Genomic DNA, 23,232 nt, shown 5'->3' on the forward strand with positions numbered 1-23,232 from the left:
AAAACTAAAAGCAAAACTAACATAGAAAATTACCATGATGTAGAGCATAAAAATGCCACCTGTTTGGATAGAAAATCATATATAAAACAACATAAAAATTATTGCAAAAAAAAGGTCTTATGATTTTTTTTAGATATTTTTGTTCTGAAGAAAATATGACAAATTTTGATGCATGTTCCTTAATTGATGACTATTCTTTGATTTTACTGTTCATCCCAAAACGCCTCGTCCCTTGATTGATGACTATTCTTGTTAGGGTGATGTGCCAATGTGAATTCTGCGGTAGGAGCAATTTTAGAATAAAAGGGGAAGGGATTGAGTTGATCACTGTAAGTGCATGTCGTCTGTACTTACTGTACAATGGTAGCTGTCCGACTATTTTTCAATTTTGGAAATAACTATTTCTTTGTTAGACATGAAAGTTATCCAGTTTGATCATTGGGATCCATCATCCATGTAAATACAAATGGATGAATCAACCAAAAACCATATCTAAAAGGACTGAGAGTTTGCTAGGGTGCTAGGTTCTTTCGCTATGGATTGCGCTTTACCTTCCACTAGATGACTCGTTGCGCCAATGGCGCAAAGGCCGAGAGGGAGTCAAGTATTGTGAGAATATTTAAACACCCAAGTTGAAAACCAAATGTGGCCAACACTCCCACATCATCTACTTGGAAGCCGCCTTTTCTCACCGGATCTAACATAGATACATGATTCTTCGAGAGCAAATTTCAGAGAAAATATAAAGCATGGAAGGCTTTAAGTTGTACTATTGAGACCATACAACCATATCTTCATTTAGTTTCTTTGAAAATCTAAAGGTCTAAGAGGACGGTACATGTGAGAAGCCGTGAATCCACAACAAAAAACTAAACTACACTAGTAGAAAACAGGGCTTTGGTCACAGGGCAGTTTTCACATTAGTCCCGGTTCAGTCACGAACCGGGACTAATGTGAGCATTTATCCCGGTTCGTGCGGCTAAGGCATTAGTCCCGGTTCACCTGGGCCCTTTAGTCCCGGTTCGTGCCACGAACCGGGACTAAAGGGTGCGATGCCCATTAGTCCCGGTTGGTGGCACCAACCGGCCTTTAGTCCCGGTTGGTGCCACCAACCGGTACTAATGGGCTTTGAGGCATTAGTACCGGTTCATGGCACGAACCGGTACTAAAGGTCCCATTTTCAAACTCCCCCCGTGGACCGCCTTTTCAGTTTTAGAAAAAACAAAAGAAAATGATGGAAATGTCAAAAAAATAAAATAAAATAAGTTTCCCATGTGATATGTGGTCTAGTTGTTGGGAAAAATTACAAATATGAATTTCGACTTTATTTGCAAAATCTCTCTGGAATTTGTAAAATGGGCATAACTTTTGCATACGAACTCGGATTAAAAAGTTTTTTATATGAAAAATCATCTACTCGAAAAGTTACATAAGAATTTAACTAGGGGAACCCCGTTAAACATTTTCAAAATCCTCAAAAACCTAACAGAAAAAGTTACGGGGCTTTTAAGATCTAGAGTGGAAAAAATCGAAAAAATTTCAAACTTACTAGTGGCGCACCATTTGCTAGGTGCGCCACTAGTAACAGAAAAAAATATAGTTTCAAATTTTTTTTGGAAAAAATGTGGTCAAATCTGGTCAAACAGTGGTCAAACTATGGTCAAACAATGGTCAAACTAATTATTCTAGAATATTAGTGTTACTAAATAATTATTTCAGTTATTTTGAATTTTGGTCAAATCTGGTCAAACTGTGGTCAAACAATGGTCAAACTAATTATTCAAGAAATATTAGTGTTACTAAATAATTATTGTTTTTTAAAACAATAGTTTCAAACTCAAACAGTGAAATGTGTCACTTCATGCTCAAGCAAAATTCCTGAAGGTTAATAGGATTGACATCTTACTATTGTCAGGAAAACAACAAGTGCAGACTTGGAAACGAGGGAGAATAGAACCTGGAAGTTAAGCGTGCTCAGGCTGGGGGAGTGGGAGGATGGGTGACCGTTCAGGAAGTTAGATGATTTGAAATGATGAGGGGTGGTGATTAGAGACTAGAGGTTAAAATAATTCAGAAATTTGAAAATAAAAAAAATTCAATTTTTTTTTCAAAAAACTTTTTTATAAAAAAATCATAAAATTTCCTACACCAACCAGGACTAAAGGTGGAGCTCCACGTGGCCGCGCCCTTTAGTCCCGGTTCGTGTAAGAACCGGGACTAAAGGGGAGAGGCATTAGTAACGACCCTTTAGTCCCGGTTCGAAAACCGGGACTAAAGGGCCTTACCAACCGGGACAAAAGCCCCTTTTTCTACTAGTGCTAACTTCCAAACAAACATTTTAAGTTTGGAAGCCACAAAGAAGCAGCCCAGATCTCTCGTTGTAGTGCAGGTTCAAGAAAATGGGCTGAATAACCATCATAGCAACATGTAGAAGCAGCAAAAATATAGGCTTCGTGTGTAACTGATCATGAAAGATAGCTTGGTCAGTTTCTCCATTGTTGGCTTATCCTGAGCAAGAACATCAACCTGCAGAGAAGAAAGATGGAGGACTGCTTTATTCTGCGGTACATCCACAATAGTATAGCAAATAAAGTAGTTAAGTGTGCGCTAAGATGTAAGACCTTTTAGATCACTAAAACTGTAGTTAAGTAGTGATCTAAAAGGTCTTGTATTAGTTTGAAGAGGGAGTACTTAATAAGACTGTAAGCCAGTACATCAAAGTAATGCCGGCTTCCCATTGATTTGATCAAACCAATATGACAAAGGGAAGGTGAAACTTCAGAAGACCATATAAATTGACTGCATGTCTTAATTTAAAACTCTGAAATGAAGTAATAAACATTAAGTCTGAATGTTGTCACTAAAAAAGTATAAAAAAAGGCAGACCGACCAACAGTGCATCATAATTAGTGGTTCATCATGCGCAAATCAGGCAGCAGTAGCCTAATAACTTAGACGGAAAAAATGCAAGAAGTCAAAGCACAAGGTGGGAAATAGGACCGAGCATTGACAGGTAACCAAATAATGAAGGAATATCCCCATGAAAATCAAGAACGATAATTTAACATCTAGAAGTACATAGAAACAAACATTCCGCTTGGCAAAGTGTGATCTCAGTATGATGTCAATAGCTAGGACTAAGAAGGTAACCACGTAGAGTCACACCTAAGGGCGTTTTCTTACGTCTCTACTCTCTAGTAATACAACTCACTATTGATTGATTTAACTAAGGTATTCTTAAGCTGGGTATTTATAAAGGAAATTCACTATGCTTTTTTACCAACGAGTAGAGAGCAACTGAAAGACTTATGTTTTTAAATGCAAGAACAAACCTCACCATGCTGCTGTGCAGACTTATTGTCAGTGGAAGATGCTACAGCTGAGCAAAATTGGCTTGGGATTTCTTCTATGCCTGCTGCTCCCTCCTGCAGCAATTATTTAGAACAACAAAACAATTTACTGTGAGATGAGAGAAGGCACACTAAAGAAGCACATCCGTAAGTGTATATCTAATAATATAGATGCTACAAATCAATAGAACTAAAATACTCCAGCAATTGGGACCAGCTAGATCTATGTCTACATCACCAAATCAGAAGTTTAGTAACCCGTGGTTCGCTTGATAGCAGTTGCAGGTTTTCATGCGCTGAAGCCTTGCAGGTGACCTCAACCACCGGCTCCGACGTCAGCCCTCCCTGCCTCTTGCTGTGCGGTGGGGGTTCGGGCATGGGCGAGGCGAAGGGCGGCAGTGGCGCGAGATCGCTAGCAGGGAGAGCTGCGCGCTTGAGGAGAAGAGGCGAGAGGAGAAGGGGCAAGGCGACAGAAGAGGGGAGAGGCGAATTGGTTGGGTGCAGGGCTCGAGGAAGGAAGGGGATTGGGGGCTAGGGTTTTCACAGCGCTCCCCGCATGTCAAGTTATTCTCATACGCTGATCAGAGGAAAACTCACTTCATTTGCCTGGGCCTACATCCAACGAGTGCCACATGTCATTGACTCTTGACGAAACTAATGATGTGCAACATGAATGAATGGTGCAACAACTGCCAGCGTAAAAATCATACCACACTAAAGAAAATCGAACGATGGAGGAGGATTAGCGATGGCAAGTGCCTCAGGGCCGGGATTTATATGATCGATAATCCCTTCACCTGATAAATCTAAAGGTAAAGAACACATAACATTTGAGCATATATTGTCAAATTGTATAGCTACAATAGTCAGAAAGACATGACACCAAAAGGCTAAAGGAACTACAGCTTCAAAAAAAGCTATAGGACCTAAAGCAGAACCATCCATTGTTGCAACGCAGAAATTGGAGATATAACAATATTATTCTTTGGGTGGAATATTACTCACAATAGCAATATGCAAAAAAAAAATACAGGGACCATTTACAATAACAACGTTACTGATTAGAGAGATTATTTATACTGCAAGTGGATAACTAACATCAATTATCTGAGGAAGCAGATGCCAACATAGGGAAAACACACATGTTAAACTGCTTCCCTCACCAGCAAATAAATGTCCACACGAGACTAACCAGCTAATTTGAGGAAGTTCATAGTACATGATTACATAATTACTAATATAAATTAGCAATTTTCCTGAATCTCAACACGATACTGCTTTGTACACTTGGAAGTACACAACTTCACACAAGAAGGCAAATGAAGTCAAATCAGAGGGGAAAGGAAGTAATTGCCAAAAAAAGAGGGGAAAGGAAGGAAGCATGCACCTTGAGCAGGAAGCCTCGAAGCTAAGAGAATAAATTCACGAACTGGGCATTATCTCCTGTTGTTGCTCCTGCATGGCCACTGATGATCCTCGTACCTAACAATCTGAACACCAATTGTATCTGCAACAAATACAAATCAAATGTATAAAGAAATAAGATGAAGACCAAACCCTGCAGCTACTGTTCCGCATCGCATCAAACTAAGATTATTATTTTTGCCAGGATTTGGTAGACTATTAAGTCTTAAATACAACAAGCGTGTTTGGAAAGTATACATCAAGGTGTATCACAAAAAATCACTGGTGACATAAATTCACACAATTCTTTTGAAGCAAGCACATCATAACATGGAAGCTGGGACTACAACGAATGCACATAGGCTTAATAAAAATGGCAAGATAAATACAAATTCAGAAGATAGGTATCTTTATAACTGTAAGCCGCTACTCCAAAGGGCAAAGTGTCTCAAGAATTTCAAGCAACTGGCATATCAAATTTGGATTGGAACAGATAAAAACATCGAGAATAGCTAGAATGATCTACGCAGTGAATTTCTTTCAGAGAAAAAAATATGTACAATTCAAGGACAGACACTCCACCACCTAACTGCCATGCTCAGTTCCTTGCTTGAACATACCGATGCTTTGTTTCGGATAAGTGAATACCTTCCTAAACCATTGCCAGACATATCATATCCCTTTCTCCAATTGTATCACCAGGTATCAATCATATCTCTTGTTTGATCTGATTTTCCAAAATTAAGACTGTCCTAGTAGCATTCTGATTTCAAATAAGAAAATAGCATCATGATTGTCCGACGGCCTTGCTATCGCCTAACGCACACATTGTTCCATGGATTGAAAGGAATTGCCTGCAACACATAAAATTTATATTTGTTTAGAAACAAAAAAAGTTATATCTCGAAGCTATAAAATACAAAAGTTTAGCGCTCCACTAACCCACAATTAATACTGGCAAGAGTAATGCAGTAAAAAGAAAATAATTGCACTTTTATAGGATTTTTCTTAGAAGCACAATCAGATATTCAGATTAAATAACGAAGCTATTACCATGAGTAAGTTAATTATTTAGGTAAATCATTGTCTAACTAAGATTACTTTAACAAGCAGTGTTTTCTATAACTTAGATTAAAAGTGAGACACTAAATTCTCCTCTTAACAATTTTTCAGAAATGAACACTGAACATGTAAGGAGGATATCAAATCTACTTTCAGGAAATTCTTGGAAATCAGATAACATACATTCTAAAGAGAGCATATGTGGGCACACGGCCATTTACTAATCTACATCAAACTCCATGGAAGCCATGGTATATTAGCCCAGGTATAGGTTTTGGCATATCATACTTCAAATAATGCATCATATGTCACTTAATATCTATGTTACAGATATGCGCAATCTAAACCCAATCAGGGACTTAATCATTTTGGCGCCTGCTTCAGTTTGCAAATTCTGTATCATTCTTTGCACTGGATATATGCAATGAACATCTGACAGAGCTCTTGGACTCACTGCCTGTTGGGCATTCATAGCTGTATGTAACATAACTAATCAAATGGCCGTTGCCTGCCCATTCGTTTGGTAATTGGAGCATGTATCGAATAGTTCAAATGAAGAAAAACATCATTTGTCTCCAGCCGCTATACACTAACTATGGGGCAAAATTTCTACAAAAGGAAGGGTTGGTCCGTTCTAAACTTGGTCTAATGCCTGCTCCACCGTGTCACCTCTGCCTGGACCGGTGTGCAAAGAGGAAGAAAATAAACTGACATGATCTTGTCGAGGTTAGAGGATGCGCGGGTCTCCACGAGCCGCAGACCATCGAGGTCTCCTCTTCCTACTCGAGCTCCTGGGCGCCAGAAGCGAGGGGAGGCGAGCACGGGTTGAGAAGGACGACGTCCAGCGCGCCAACAACGCCCCTGGCTGGCGGCGCCGTCTCCATGAGGGCTGACCTACTCATTCACCCCGTCGTCGTCCTCCTTCCTCTTCCCTGCAGCCTCACACCATTGCGACGGGCCGGCTGCTTATTATCCTCTTCGCTCGCCTCCCCTGCCCCTTGACCCCACCACCGGCCTTGCTTGAAGCACCTCGACCAGCTTATGGAGTCAAGTCGCCGCCGCCGCCCCGATGCTGGCTGCTGCTCCCCTCCTTTCCCCTCCTCCGTCGCCGCTCCAGATGCCGAGTCCCGATCGAGGTCGCGCTCCTTGGCTCGAGGTCTTCCTAGATGACCCGTTGCGCCCATGGCGCAAAGACCGAGAGCAAGCCAACTATTGAAAGAATGTGCATCAAAATATGTTGACACAGAAGGAAACATATGACCAAGCAAGCTACATAGGCAAAGGTGCATCATATAGAAAGCTGGTTAAATGTAACAGAGTACGAGTCTGTACCTTTTGCGTTCCACTTGGTTACAGAGAACATTATTTGCATCTTCAGCTGCAGCAGCAGTTTCCTCAGCAACTTGTTTTGTCTCCTGAATATATCTTTGAAATTTAGTATCAACAGTTGTAGCATCCAAAAGTAGTAAAATAGCTATAGTTTTTTAACACCTTTGCGTTGCAAGAACATGAAAAAAGCATTCTAAATCTATGCCCGAAAACAATATAGATAATCAAGAAGAGATGTTGATGATTCATCATAACAAAAAAAATTAGGTGTAGAATTTAAAATGGCGCAGAGGAAATGAATGAAAACATGGCATTCCTATTCTGCAACATAGAAAAACAGAAGGACTGGCTAAGGCGATAAATTGACCTCTAGCTGAGTGGATTCGAATATTCTTTCAGGACATGCTAATTTGGCTTTCGCAGAGATACTAACTGATGAACTGTTCCTAAAGCCAGAAGTTAATTATATATCCTTTATCCAGGTCATGAAGCAGAGAGTAGATAACTTACAGTATATACTTCTAATTAGCCCTTATATTGCACTTATATGGTTATACCTTTGTGCAAAAGCACAGATACCCCTTCATAAAAGAACAAAAATCATTCAAGCGTCCACTATTTCAAAACAGCTTCAATATAACTGAAAATTACCTTCCGTCGCTTGAATTTCCCAATGGTGAAAACCACTCAAGATTCAGGAAGCTGAATCGACCGAACAAAAAAAGAAGCATATGAAGCATTTCTCGCCGGTGGATTTGTTTGTTTACGAGTATTATCCGCAATGGGTACCTCTCGACTTGGGACGCGGCGAATCCAACTTCTTCCAAGGCACAACCAACCATATTCGTGCAGTATTTCTTCAGTACAAGTGGAGTACTCTCTCTCTCTCTCTCTTCATGATCAACCCTGCTTGCCGAATTGCTCATTGAACCTTTCATACTGTTCCAGGTCCTCCATGCTGACACTTGGCCCGTGCCTTGAGATCACGTCCAGGACATCCATCCTTAGTACTACAGGTGCGAGTGCGACCATCTACAGCCAGCCAGCCTTTATCTCAAGATCATCCACCATTCACTGGGAAAAGAAAAAAAATTGGCTCTATAAAGAACAGTTTGAATGCAAACTTGCAGCCTGGTCAAACAAACAAAATGTCGAGTACAGTATTTTTACGTACACGGTAGCCCCCCACCCCCTCATTTCATGATAAACAACATAATTTTATATGTCTCCATATCTGAACTTTTTGAGCCATTAACAGAGTAGAGACCTTAAAAAAAGCATGTCAAACATAGTATTGTGCACCCTCATTTCAACATTCTGCTACCACCAAGAGGCAACAAAAATTTGAAAAGAACATGGGAAATAAAATGAGGGGATGTATTACTCGAGGATGCAGGCAACTGCCATCTCTGTCTTCCATGGTATTTCACGCCCTCAAAACCCTAAAGCCCGCACCATGAACTCATCTCTCAACAGAGTTAAAAAAATTCAGCAAATGGTTTCGTGAAGTAAAACCAGGCATGTCAAGTCTCCATTGACAGCCACTGCTTTGGAAGAATTAGACTGATAATAGTCAGTAGGTACAGTATGCATTACGGTTATCTGCTATTGAGATACTTAAACCACATTTCATGTTTCTATTTTCTAAATTAAAATAGGCATTGCTATAGCAGAAAAGAAACACACAAATAGATAGCTAAATTACCTCACAAAGCTTTAGCAACGTAGTAGCAAAATCCTGAGCTCCTTCTAGTTCTTGCTTCGTTTCCACTGCGGCAAACACTCCCTGCTGCTGAAATCTTTGCTGATGTTTGCAAAATTTATGCAAATGGTATTGCATTAAGACAGCCAAACGAACAAATAGTCTGATCAACCAAACAAATTTTGGATGTACACTGCCCTATTCACATCCAACCATGGCATGAATGATCTGTCAATCCAAGCTTGTCAAAGTCACCAAATTTTTTTCTCTCCTGCCAAAAAAGAACACCGAGCAGACGGCATCAATTATTAGTATTCATTATTCAATTGCTTTGCAGTTGCACACTTCAATTTTAGGAAAGCATCGAGGAATGAGCTAACAAAGAATTACTAATTTACTCAATGCCTGCATATGAATGCATGACACATGAAAGTTACAAATAGCATCCTTGGTTGCCTAACAAATCTTATCATGACTTTCTTTTCCTCACATGAGTTACAGCCAGATACAAAAAGAATTAACCAATCTGCCATTGCAAAAGTATAGTTGGACGAAATTAGAATATCTTCTAATGTTCGAAAATAGGACTATGACAAGTAGTTCCAGTACCTAATATCCTTGTAACTAATCCATCTCTACTGCCTCATGTGCCAAACTGTCCTAGAGATTCACAGTAAAAGCTAGCCCCTTTCAAACAAAAGAAGATACAGACATATCAACATCTTCCCCAAGAAGTCTTCCTCTCGGGTATTTACACAAACATCTGTTGTGACACCTGCAACCTCACAGCAGGGGAGAAAAAAAGGTGTTGCAGATTAGAGGTGGAGTTAGGGAGAGATGTTCAATACTGGGGGTGGGAGACAAGGTGAGAACAACTACCACACCTTGAGATGAAGCGTTGATGTAGCAGCGAATCCATGGTGGCTCTCCATAGCTCCTCGTCGTCGTTGGCTCGCGGAGACGGAAGACATGTTGGTGGCGCCCCCTCCTGTAGCTTCGGTCTAAGATCCTCATGCTGAGTTGAGAAACTGAGGGAGAGGGAAAGGTCGGATGGCAGCAGCAGCAGAGCAGCCGCCTATGCTCCCCTCGCCGCCGCCCTGATGCTGGCTGCTGCTCCCCTCCTTTCCCCTCCTCCGTCGCTGCTTCAGATGCCGAGTCCCGATCGAGGCCGCGCTCCTCGGCTCGAGGTCTTCCTACTGAGGCCGGATCGAGGCCGTGCTCGTCGAGGCCGACCACGGGGGAGGGGTGGCGGCACCAGGAGGCTAGGGTTCATGGGAGGGGATCGGGGAAGAGAGCATAGTGGGTGGGTGGGGCGCGAGTGCGGGCGGAGGCAGCGGATAGGGTTTCTCCACGGGCGGGTTGCGTTTTATACGCCCGTATGCAAAATGACAAAAATGCCCCTGGCGGGGCACGGAATTTACAGGCAGTGGCACGAGTACTGTTCATGGCGATTTAAAGACGACGTGGACACCTTCATCCTGCCTAGGCCTTCTTCAGGGTTTATATGTTCAATGCTTTTCTGACAACCCAGTCCTCTTCCGCCTCTGACGGCAAGCAAATACATCATGCCCTACACACATTGATGGATCATGGTTTTGATAATCCACAGTTGATTTTAAAGATTAATGTGAAACGTAATTCATTTTAAAGTTTTTCCACTCAAAATTATCTAAGTTTGACCATCTAGAAATAAATTATTACTAGTATAAAAATTATATTATGGATTTATCATTACACATATTTAAAAAATTCATTGTTTTGATATGAGACCATAGAGTACACATATTTTTTGGGAAGCAATAATTGACTAAACTTGACACAAATTTCAGTTAGAAACACTTGTTACAGTACATCAACTCTGAAGAGAGTAACAAAGAACCAAATGTACACATACAACTCCACACACAACTCTTTAAGGTTTTGCCTTCCAAAAACTCTTCTCGTCCCTGGCCAGTGCAACAGCCGCCTTCGGTGAGGCCCTTTTTCCTTCAAAATGCGTCCATTCCGTTCTTTCCATGAGAGCATCTCTAGCAGACCTCGTATATTGTCGATCCGCAAAACTCATTTACAGTTCACGGAAAAACGGTTTTACGGGTCGATTTTAGCTGCGGCCAAACAGATCTCGTATCATCAACCCGTAAAAAAGAATATTCTCTGAATATACCGAACAGGAACAGGCCCACAGCTAACCCATTTTTTTTTCCTGGCCGTCTTCTTCCTCACACCAAATTGAAATCAACCGTAGGCCAGGACGGCCGCCGGCGGAAAGAGAGGCGAGGAAGACGCGGGGCGGAGGCCAGGGCGATCGGGGCAGCGTAGGACGGCCGGACTCCTCCGCTTACCGTCGCTGTAGAATCAAACCAAACAGGCAAATCGATTTTGAGCAGATGCTAGCTAGCTAGCTAGCTTAGCTAGCTCAATCGATTCTGAGCGGACGAAGCTGGCTAGCTAGAACTAGCTCAATCGATTCGAGCTAGTACGAGGACGGGTGGCGCAACGGCCAGGGATGGCGCGCGGGCGGACGGCGGTCGGAGGGCCGGGACGTGTGGCCGGCGGCCGGCTGTCGGGGGGCCGGGACGGGTTGCCAGCGGCCGGGGACGGGCGAGGTGGCGTCTGAGGCTGCGTGGACGGCGGACGGCGGATGGCGAACGCGGATGTTTCCGTGGCAGTTGGCTCCCGCCAATTGCTTTCTCTCGATACGGCGCCCTCAGAAGCGGACGCGAAAACTGCGTTTTCGCAGATCGGGAGGAGTTTTTTTACTGTGTCCCTCAAATTTTTTTATGGATCCGATGTGTTTACAATGTCTGATCTCGCAGCATTTTTCGTGCGGACCCACATTTTGACGGTTATTTTACAGGTCGGGGCATTATACGGGGTCTATTAAAGATGCTCTAAGTTCCATGAATCGTAGACAACAGTGGCGACCTGTCTTGTTTTTTTTTTTAGCGAAAAAGCATACGAACAACCAAGCCAACAAAGTAGCAACCAGCATTAAGGAAGGTTCGCGTACATGGCTAATGAGCCAATCATGGCACGCAGGCCAGCAATCAAAAGGCAGGATAAAAGTAGCCAGAACTAAGGCGCCGACCGATTCCGCCACGTCAAGGAGGAAGCCGTGGACCGGACGTTGGATGTCATAGCATCAAAAGCCTCGAGGTCCGCCTCCTTAATCAATAATCTCCACTGCTGCAGAAATACACCAGTTTTAAATAAGCAACTCACAGGATTAGCCGGGAAGGTAAGCTCGATGGTAAATTTGTTGCGAATGGTCCACAGCGACCAATAGATCACCGCAAACCCAACCTAGAAGATACTTTTTAAAGCCCCAGATAAGCCGCTGGATAGTCTCCTCAAGTCCACGAAGGACGAGGATTCCAGTTCACTTGCAGCCAAAAGCGAATACAACACCACACGAATTTAGCCAGAGAGCAATGAAAAAAGATATGGTCAGTGTTTTCGATGACCCCACATAGGGCGCATCTATCAGAGCCCAGACCGTTTCTTTTCCGAATTTGATCAGCCGCGGGAAGCTTCCCACGAAAAGCTTGCCACATGAAAATTTTGATCTTAGGAGGGATACGAGCTCTCCAAATGCATTTGAACTTAGACGTGGGAGAGTCAGAAATAATTTTAGCGTAGACAGACTTAACTGAAAAGCGACCAGAAGAGGAATGGGGACAGACAACAGAGTCCTCTTCCTCCGAGAGCAAGGGGAAGCAAGCAGTAAGGCGATGCCAGTCTTCCAACTCTACAGGAGAAAGCGTCCTACGAAGGTCTAGGTCCCAGTTATTTAAAGAGAGCTCGAAGATAGAGATCTCCGAATTAGGACAGTAAGAAAACAGGATCGGGAATGTCACTGCGAGGGTGGAGTCCCCGTACCACCAATCTAACCAAAAGCGAGTAGACTTACTATTTCTAACTACAAACTTGACCAAGGATTGAAAAATAGGACGAACTTTAATGAGCCGCCGCCAAAACTGGGAGCCACCAGTGGGCGAAGCAAACATGGGACTCGAAACCGTGAAGTACTTAGCCTTGAGAATGGTTAACCAAAAGGGGCTCTTCACAGAAGACATGATTTTTGTGACGCCCTGAGACCGATGCTCTAGTTGCCTTCCATTTATTTTTCATTATCGTCGTGTGTTTCAATTGTTTGTTGCCATGAACATGTTGAGTGCTTTGTCATATCTTTGCTTCTTGCACCATGCTCATCTCACTTGTTATGGTGCATTCTGCCTTTGTCTTTTTTTGTTGCATTGCATCATGATCATCATTGTAGTGTGCATAGTTGTTGCGAGCTTGTTATCTTCTGAACTCCTTCTCCTCATCTTATTTGTTGTTTCATCTTGCCCTTTCCATCTAAACCATCATCAAGTGCAACACCCCATCTCTAGCTTCTTCCTTTCAATTCTCACCCATTTATTCAAGTGACATTATTTCTGTTCTGTATAATGTTCATTCTTTTCCTATAAATTCTCAACCATGCCTTCAACCTCTCTGCCGAATTTCAGCTCCTTTGAAGATGTTTTGGTTGGGTTCAAAAATGGCTCAAGTTTGAATGTAATTCAAACTTGGATTATTTTTCTACCTCTAAAAAAAAGTCCAACTCAATTTATTCGAATACTATATAAATTCTGGAGTCCAGGGGTATATTCATTTCTTCACCACCACTCTCCTACCTCCCTGGACTTTTCCTTGTCTACAGCTGTGAATTTAAATTCACAGAACTAAGTAAAAGGGGAAAGCCCTCCTGGTGCAGCAACTTGGGCCTTTTTCCCTCTCCCGCAGCCCAACAGAGCACATTAACCGCAGCCCAGTCAGCCCACGCGTACAGGAGCTTCGTCCTCCTGTACGGCAGTGCATCCAGCGTGTCCACGTCGGACATGGGCGTGATTTGACGGCCGTCCGGCGTCCCTAGCCCCTATATATCATGTCACCGGGTCCCTAGGGTTCCTCCTCGACCGATCCCCCTTCTCTCCTTCCCTCACCGCCGCCAGGTAAGGCTAGCCACGCCATGCCGTCGCCCTGCCCACCATGCTCCGGCCGAGCTTGAGCTCGAGCTCAGAGTAGCTCGTCGCTGCGCCTCCGACCCCTCAGCCACTCTGGAGAGGAACGCCAAGTACCACTCCGTCCCCTTCCTCCACGCACGCGACCACACGACCTCGGGTTCGACCTCCACGACGCTGTCTTCTTCCTCTTCTTCCCGGACAGCATCTTCGCCAAGTTCAGAGCTCGCTCCGGTCGCCTCCGGCTCGTATCCGTCAACCTCTCCGTGTCCTGGGGTGAGCTGGATAACACATCTCCCACTCCTTTTCTTTCCATGGCGTGTAGAACCCCGTAGCACTCGCCCGATAAATGTCTTCGCCGCGCTCGCAGTGCTCCGGCGATCTCTGAAGTTTTAGTTGCGCATGTTTTGCTGCTGCACGTGCACACGCGCACTCGCGCTCTCCCCTGTTCCCACATGCTCGCGCACGCTCGCTCGCTGCTTCCGTAGCCCCGCATGCATCTGCACGCGCGCGTCCGCACGCACCCCCTGCTGAACACGCATGCCCGCGCCTGCTCAGCCGCCCTCGCCGCCGTCGCGTTTGCTCGCCCGCAACCTCGCGTCGTTGCTCCACCACACGCACCCTGGCACATTTCCGCACCCCCGCCGGTGATCCGCTGCACTTGTAGCCGCTGCTTTGCTCGTCGTCGTCGCCGGCAAGTTGCTGTGCGTCGTCGTTTGCCCTCTTTAACCAGAGCTATGCACCTTACTATTCACAAGCATCCAACCAGCCCGACTGGTCAGCACGCAGCGCACACAAGGAGGTTCTGGGTTCGAGCCCCAGGCGCCCCAACTTTTGCCCTGTTTCCTTTTATTTTGCTCCCACACACTCAGCCGCTGGACCTCAAATCCTCTTGGGCCTCATTCACTCTCTGGCCGCCGCACTGTATTGCTTCTGGCCCGCGTATGTGTTTTTTTATTTTCTGCTCTGTGATATTTTGCATTTTCCAGTGCATGCATATTTACAGGAAATGCCACTGTTTTGTATTGTTAGTAACTAAATATGCATGCATCCAAATTAAACAAACTATATATGTAAAATGCTTAGAATTTTGCATAGTTTCGTAATATGCCACTCTCATCCATGTTAAAAATGTTTAAACTTGCTGTTTGTCTAATTTTGCACAAATGCCATGTTAAAATGATTTATTTCATAACTAAATAACCGTAGCTCCGATTTTAATAAACTTTATATGTAAATGGGGTGAAAAAATGTCTACATTAACTTGGTGCACTTTGTTTTACTGTTTAACAATATTAAAATTATGGTTTAGGGCAGAACAGTAGCAAATTAAAAATATGCATATGGGGATTCTCCGGAATTGTTGTTTGTTGTTCCGGCCTCATTTAAACTTGTCTAGATAGGTAGTTTTTCATATGCTTCACCCCTTGCCATGTTTAATAACATTTAATTTTGTTGGGTTCATAAACGAGAGAGAACTAAATAATTGGTGTGGTGTTTTGTCAATATGCAAATCGTTGCATATTGAGCTCCACTTAATTGGTAGCATTGTTTGTGCACTTTGCCATGCCTTGCCTCATTAAGCCGGACATGCATCATACTTGGTTGTGCATCATGCCATGTTTAGGCTTGTGTGTTTACCATGTTTCTTGCTTCTTTCCGGTTTGCTTCTCTCGTTAGCTTCGGTTTCGTTCCGGAGTTGGGAGGATTCGTTCGACTACGTCCGTTTGTCGTCTTCATGGACTCGTTCTTCTTCCTTGCAGGATCTCAGGCAAGATGACCATTACCCTCGATATCACTTCTATCTTTTCTTGTTAGTTGTTCGCTCTATCGCTATGTCGCGCTACCTACCACTTGTTTATCATGCCTCCCATATTGCCATGCCAAGCCTCTAACCCACCTTCCTAGCAAACCGTTGTTTGGCTATGTTACCGCTTTTGCTCAACCCCTCTTATAGCGTTGTTAGTTGCAGGTGAAGTTGAAGATTGCTCCATGTTGGAACATGATTATGTTGGGATATCACAATATCTCTTATTTAATTAATGCATCTATATACTTGGTAAAGGGTGGAAGCTCGGCCTTATGCCCGGTGTTTTGTTGCACTCTTGCCGCCCTAGTTTCCGTCATACCGGTGTTATGTTCCTTGATTTTGCGTTCCTTACGCGGTTGGGGTTATGGGACCCCCTTGACAGTTCGCTTTGAATAAAACTCCTCCAGCAAGGCCCAACCTTGGTTTTACATTTGCCTCACCTAAGCCTTTTTCCCTTGGGTTTTCAGAGCCCGAGGGTCATCTTTATTTACCCCCCAGGCAAGTGCTCCTCTGAGTGTTGGTCCGAACTAGAGTCCTTTGCAGCGCCTCCTCGGGGAAACTTGAGGTCTGGTTTTAGTTGTACGGAGTGCTCATCCGGTGTGCCCTGAGAACGAGATACGTGCGACTCCTATCGGGATTTGTCGGCACATCGGGCGGCTTTACTGGTCTTGTTTACCATTGTCGAAACGTCTTGTAACCGGGATTCCGAGCCTGATCGGGTCTTCCCAGGAGAAGGAATATCCTTCGTTGACCGTGAGAGCTTGTGATGGGCTAAGTTGGGACACCCCTGCAGGGTATAAACTTTCGAGAGCCGTGCCCGCGGTTATGTGGCAGATGGGAATTTGTTAATATCCGGTTGTAGAAAACTTGAAGTAAACTTAACTAAAATACACCAACCGCGTGCGTACCCGTGTTTGCCTCTTTTCGAGGAAGTTCGGGAGGAGAACACGGTTTGTGTTATGTTTGACGTAAGTAGGAGTTCAGGATCACTTCTTGATCATTACTAGTTGGCGACCGTTTGCTTAGCTCCTCTTCTCGCTCTTGTTTCGTAAGTTAGCCACCATACATGCTTAGTCGCTGCTGCAACCTCACCACTTTACCCCTTCCATACCCTTTAAGCTTTGCTAGTCTTGATACCCATGGTAATGGGATTGCTGAGTCCTCGTGGCTCACAGATTACTACAACACCAGTTGCAGGTACAGGTTATCCGATGATTATGACGCGAGAGCGATGTTTACTTGTGTTGGAGTTCTTCTTCTTCTCCGTCGATCTTGGGTTAGGTTCCGGGTCGGCAGCCTGGGCTAGTAGGGTGGATATTGTTTGAGTTTCTGTTTGTGTTCCATCCGTAGTCGGATGTTGATCTCTTGTATGATGTTGATGTATTCTTGGGGCGTTTGCGCCTTATGTATGTATCCCCAACTATTATGTAATGGTTTGATGTAATGATATCCACCTTGTAAAAGCGTCTTCAAGATGCACTTCTATCCTTGGTGGGACCATCGAGTTCCCTTAGGATATGGTCATATTAGGCCAAGGTATTTGAAAGGAAAGGAGCCTAGGGAGCAATTAAGGAGGTGAGCAACTCTTTGGGCCTGAACGTCCGAGACCCCAGTAACAATGACTTCACTCTTGGCGAAATTAATTTTAAGACCAGACAACGCTTCGAAGCAGAGGAGCAGGAAATTCAGGTGGGTTATGCTAGCCTCATTTAATTCAACCATAATGATAGTATCGTCCGCATATTGTAAGTGGGAAATGCCATTAGGGACAAGGTGAGAGCTGACAGGAGTAATGTGCCCAGCTGCGACAGCCCGAGTCAGAATATGAGAAAGAGCATCCGCGACAAAGTTGAAGAGAAGAGGAGAGGTAGGGTCACCTTGCCTCAGGCCCCTACCGTTGGCGAAGAAGTGACTAACATTTCCATTGACCGAAACCGCAGTGTGGCCACCTGTGACCAACTGCATAAGCCTGTGTACTACCGCACCGTCAAAGCCCTTGGCTAGTAGCACTTGTCGAAGGAACTTCTAACTGACCGAGTCGTAAGCTTTTTCGAAGTCCAGTTTAAGAATCACCGCTTTGGAGCCACGGGCGCGCAGGTCATGAACGATCTTGTGTAGATAGAGAATACCATCCAGAATAAACCTGCCCTTAATGAAAGATGATTGGAACGGGCTAAGAGTGCGATGAGCGATTGGGGAAAGCCTTGGAGCAAAGCCTTTAGCGGGTAGCTTCGCGAAGTTATTGATCAAGGCTATAGGTCTGAACTGAGTGATCAAGTCAGCCCCTTTGACTTTAGGAATAAGAGTAAGCACAACATAGTTTAGCTGTGAAATATCAACGGTGCCCAAGCGGAAGCCTTGAATGATAGCCTGAATGAGACCCCGCAGCTGTGGCCAGAACTGCCTAAAGAAGGGAATGGAGAAGCCGTCAGGGCCTGATGCCGCATTGGAGTTGGCTGAGCGAATCGTACCGAAAATCTCCTCATCAGAAAGGGGAATCAGCAAGGCTTCGTTATCATCACTCGTAACCTGATCCTGAGAGGTCCAGAAAGAATTGGCCAGTATAAAGCCTACCTCAAGCTTAGCAGAAAGGAGACAGGTGAAGAAGTTGACCACGTGCGACATAATCTGGGGGAGGGGGGGTCAGATACCTTGACGTTATTGATGAGCAAACTATCGATCAACCAGCGGCGACGCCTACCGTTGGCTATGGCAAAGAAGTATGCAGTAGGGAAGTGGCCTTTTAGGGTCTAGTTAATGGTGCCCCTTTGCCTCCAATATACTTCCTCTTGTTGGTGCAGAGCCAGCAGGGCCTCTTCTAAATCATACCGAGCCTGTCATTCAAAGGGAGAGAGGCCATATCCATCCACGCGAGCGTCCAAGGAACCAATTTGGGCAGCAATCTGAGCCTTGTCACGCCTTGACTTGCCAGCGTGCTTCATAGCCCACCCACGAAGAAGTTTATGGAGGAAATAGGAGCATTGGTGCCAGTCATCCATCGGTCTGAAAGAACGTCGAGCCGAAGATAAGAGAGAAGAGATCTTATGTGCAATCAGGTCAGCAAAACCATCAACCAGGAGCCAAGACGCATCAAACTGAAATCGCGGAAAGAGACAGAGCGAATCCCATCGTCAAGAATCAAGGGCGCGTGGTCAGTCCCCACGATGGGCAAGGCCCGCAGGGAGGCCCGAGGAAGCAATGAGTCCCACCTGGGACATATAAAAACACGATCAAGAACAGAACAGATGGGAGCCGTTTGGTGGTTCGTCCAGGTGTATCGGGCACCAACCCTAGGTGTTTCGCGGATAGCAGAATCCCGAATAAAAGCGTTAAACGCGTCAGCAAGCGGCCAAGAAAAATTAGGCAAATTTTTATCCAGAGGAGAACGCATCAGATTAAAGTCGCCGGCAATAAGCAGAGGGAGGTCACAAGACTCTATCTTATTCAGAATTTCATCCAAGAAGATATGAGAAAGAGAGTGATCAGCCGGGCCATAAACAACCATAACTTCCAAGAGCATATTGAGGGAGCGGTGAGAAACTACAGTACTGGCCCAAAAAATACCATAATCAAAGGCAACAAAATCGAACATATCTCTTTTGGTGCCAAGAAGTATTCCACCCGAGTGGCCAGAAGAAGGCAAAAGATTCCAGTCAAACCTATTGATCCCAGCCACAACAGAGAGTTCATTCGAGGAGAAGGAAGGTTTAAGTGTTTCAACAAGGCCAATGATGTCTATGTTCTCAGAGCGAACAAGATCTTTAAGCTGGTCCCTGCGCCCCCTAGCGCCGAAACCCCTAATATTCCAAAATAAGGCCTTCATCTATGAGAAAGGTTTTTAATGCGAAGACCCGACCTGCTAGGGGCAATGCAGGATTTAGAGCGCTTGCCAGCCCCGCACCGAGGCGCAACGGAGGGAGCCTGATCCCTTTCAGGTCCCCCCTCGACCCCACCGGCCACAACCAATGAGGCATCCTTGGCCCTAGCAATATCCGCCTGTGCCAATTCATTTGCCCGGATAATATCCAATAAAGAAGAAGGAGAACCAAAATTAGGATCACAAGAAATACCTACATCCTCTAAGATATGCAAAAGATGAGCATTGGACTGCGACGGAAGGACTAATCGAACAGGAGAAGAAGCAGGGATAGGGGGTGTTGGAGAACCTTGGGGAGTACCTGAGAGAGGCAGATCTCTGGATGCAACGCGCCGCGTCGCCCGATCAGCCACCCGCTCGCCGCTGTTGGAGATGCACCCGCTCTTGCGCGCAGTGGAAGCAGGAGAGCACATCGACGCGGGGCGGACGTGACACGGGGTAGCCGCCGCCGACGAGGGACCCGAGGCCGCACCTAAATCAGCATCAAGCCTGCGGCAAAGCCCCGCCGCAGACTGCTTGGAATCACCAGAGGCCCTGCTGCGCGCTGAGAACTTCTTGACGGACGATTTCTTCTTCTTTCTCTTGGTCGTGGGGCCGGACGGGGGTAAATCTTCAATTCCAGAGTGGGAAGGGGAAGCGGGGCAGGCTGGGAGGTTGGAGCACACACCAGAGAAGGGGGTGCCCCTCGCTCCACCAGAAGACGCAGCCCCCCCACCGACGCCATCCAACGAATCCTTGTTCCCACCCCCACCGGGGCGTTCTCCTTGAGCAGGTCGCGGTCTTCAGATGTCAGCCCATCCCATTCTGATTGGGTGAAATGATGCTCATTGCCATGGTTTGAATCATCTGGGAGGCCATCACCGTCCTTGTCCTTGTCGCCGTCGTCCGAGGCAGGCCGAGGGGGTGGAGGCGGGGGTGACACCGCAGCCGCATCACCCTCGACCCAAACCCTGAGACGGAAGCCACCAGCGGAGGGGAAGACATCAACGGAGCCGCGGATGCAGAGAGGATCAACGCTCCAAACCCGCAGCCGCACAGGGCCCAGGACACACAGAGACTCCGGATCGACCTCGATAGGTTTGCCAATCAGAACACCTAAAGCCATAAGAAAGGTGGTGGAGCGGAGCGTAGGTGGAACGTCATCGACTAGGACCCAAACATCAGTCAGAGAGGAGATAACTTTCGATCCATTGGATGCTGCCTTGACAGATACGACCATTTGGTTGAGGGGAAGAGTGAAACTGGAACATGAAGAAATCATCCGCAAGCTTTCTTTGGAGGGGCGGCGAACTCAAACTCAGATAGTTGGCGGATCTGCCAATCCCAACCACCATCATCCCATAAGCGAAGTTCGTCGAGAAGAACCTGGGGGGGAGATTTTCTTGTCCTTGACAGTAATGATGCCGGAGTTGGATAGGGCAGGGATGGGAACCACATGAGGAACCTCACGATCTAGAGCGAAGAAATAGCATCCAAGAAGGCCGAGGCCATAATGCACAAAAGCAGGAGGTTTGGAGCGGTTTTTACAGTCGACTGTAAGGTGGCCGTCCTCTCTGCAGACCAGACAGTGAAAGGATCGATATAGTTGACTAGAGGGGGGGGGGACTGAATAGGCAACTAACAATTTTTAGCTTTTCTTTACCACTTTAAACTTTGCATCAAAGTAGGTTTTCTAGATATGCAACTAGGTGAACAACCTATATGGCGCAACAACAACAAGCACACACGCGAGCAAGGGATATAACACAAATAAACTTGCACAAGTAAAGGCGTGAGATAACCAAGAGTGGAGCCGGTGAAGACGAGGATGTGTTACCGAAGTTCCTTCCCTTTGAGGGGAAGTACGTCTCCATTGGAGCGGTGTGGGGGCACAATGCTCCCCAAGAAGCCACTAGGGCCACTGTATTCTCCTCACGCTCTCACACAATGCGAGATGCCGTGATTCCACTATTGGTGCCCTTGGAGGCAGCGACCAAACCTTTACAAACAAGGTTGGGGCAATCTCCACAACTTAATTGGAGGCTCCCAATGACACCACGAAGCTTCACCACAATGGACTATGGCTCCGCGGTGACCTCAACCGTCTAGGGTGCTCAAACACCCAAGAGTAACAAGATCCGCTAGGGATTAGTGGGGTAATCAAATTTCTCTTGGTGGAAGTGTAGATCGGGGCCTTCTCAACCACTCCCGAGCAAATCAACAAGTTTGATTGGCCAGGGAGAGAGATCGGGCGAAAATGGAGCTTGGAGCAACAATGGAGCTTGGGGTTGGAAGAGGTAGTCAACTAGAGGAAGAAGACACCCCTTATATAGTGGTGAACCAAATCCAACCGTTATCCACTTAACCAGCCCGCGACCTGCGGTACTACCGCCCCTGACAAGCGGTACTACCGCAAGGCCACACGGTACTACCGCGGTACTACCGCTGCTACGACAGGAACTAGGTCAGGCCTGAAGCACAGAGGCTGAGGGCGGTACTGCCGCAGGCGCGGTACTACCGCTCCCCCTTGCGGTCCTACCGCAAGGCAGGATTGGCCTAGCTGGGAAGGGTGTGGATGAATAAAAATACATCCGTGCCAACTTCCACTGAAAAACAATCGATGCAAAAGTCCGACACGTACTACCGCACATGGCATGCGGTACTACCGCGCAGGGAGCGAATGTAAAAAAATTACATCTGCCCCTACTTCCGCTCAGGTAGCTGTGCCAGACCAGGACTCACGATACTACCGCGCGCATGGGACGGTACTACCGCGTAGGGCGCGGATGTAAAAAATTACGTCCGCTCCTACAACCGCACGAGCAGCTGAGTCTGGTCTGAGGCCACGGTAGTACAGCTCCGTAGGAGCGGTACTACCGCGGGCGCCTACGGTACTACCGCAAAGGCTTGCGGTACTACCGCAGGGTCCTGCGGTACTACCGCTCCGTAGAGCAGTACTACCGCATGCCCCAGAACAGCAACACTTAGGAATTCTTCTCTCTGCATAGAAATGAGGAAAACGGAGGATGCTCCAAAGCGCAAGGGGAAAGGCGGTGTATAGGAAGAAAACGTGTACGTGATGATTTAACCCGAACCTTTCCGAAGCAGACCCCCTCTTAATAGTACGGCTTTCCTACGACCCAACTCCACCGAAAAGAAACGTAGAAAGACGCCGTCTTCAATAGTCTTCGAGGGGCACCAAACTGTCTTGTGCCTAGCGGTGAAACGTCTGAAAAACTCATGGCACACGATTAGTCCGCAAAAGCATTGTCATCAATCACCAAAACACTTTAGGGATAAATATGCCCTTACAATCTCCCCCTTTTTGTTGGATTGATGACAATACGGGATTTGCACAAAGGGAAAAGATATAGAGCATAGGCAAATCCCACATCTCTAAAATATAGACGGGCTCCCCCTAGATGTGTGCAATCTAGATAGGTGCTTTGGGCTGCACGGCACACATACTAGGATCAACACTCCCCCTATATTTTACAGACAAGACACATCTTGCAATAATAAGGCTAACACTAAGCAAGATAGCAAACAAGAGCATAACATAAATAGCACAATATATCATAAGCTCACGTAGATACGATAGAGTGTATATGTCTTACACCATATGAAGGATAAGTCTCACAAGCGCAAACCAAACCAAAGCAAACGAGGTTCAACAGAAACGCAAACGAAACAACACGATAAAACGACTCGCA

The 23,232-nt window shown here is 45.8% G+C and overlaps 1 long non-coding RNA gene across 12 annotated transcripts; it reads right to left on the reverse strand.

The window, feature by feature from the left end:
• Window positions 1–2,336: 2,336 nt before the first annotated feature.
• On the reverse strand, window positions 2,337–10,170 carry LOC123053871 (uncharacterized). Of its 12 annotated transcripts, XR_006425959.1 has the most exons (13): window positions 9,732–10,170; window positions 9,457–9,622; window positions 8,851–9,118; window positions 7,797–8,219; window positions 7,656–7,726; window positions 7,149–7,231; window positions 6,529–7,025; window positions 5,403–5,608; window positions 4,738–4,857; window positions 4,061–4,651; window positions 3,609–3,962; window positions 3,338–3,425; window positions 2,337–2,526 (listed from the first exon to the last, which is right to left on the reverse strand). It is a non-coding gene; the product is annotated as an uncharacterized lncRNA (long non-coding RNA). The 12 variants fall into 12 exon arrangements; XR_006425962.1 differs by lacking the exons at window positions 3,609–3,962; window positions 4,061–4,651 and having other exon boundaries at window positions 7,797–7,847; window positions 7,935–8,219; XR_006425956.1 differs by having other exon boundaries at window positions 3,609–4,651.
• Between the last annotated feature and the right edge of the window lie 13,062 nt (window positions 10,171–23,232).

This window comes from Triticum aestivum, chromosome 2D (assembly GCF_018294505.1).
Source record: "Triticum aestivum cultivar Chinese Spring chromosome 2D, IWGSC CS RefSeq v2.1, whole genome shotgun sequence".
Lineage (NCBI taxonomy): Eukaryota > Viridiplantae > Streptophyta > Magnoliopsida > Poales > Poaceae > Triticum > Triticum aestivum.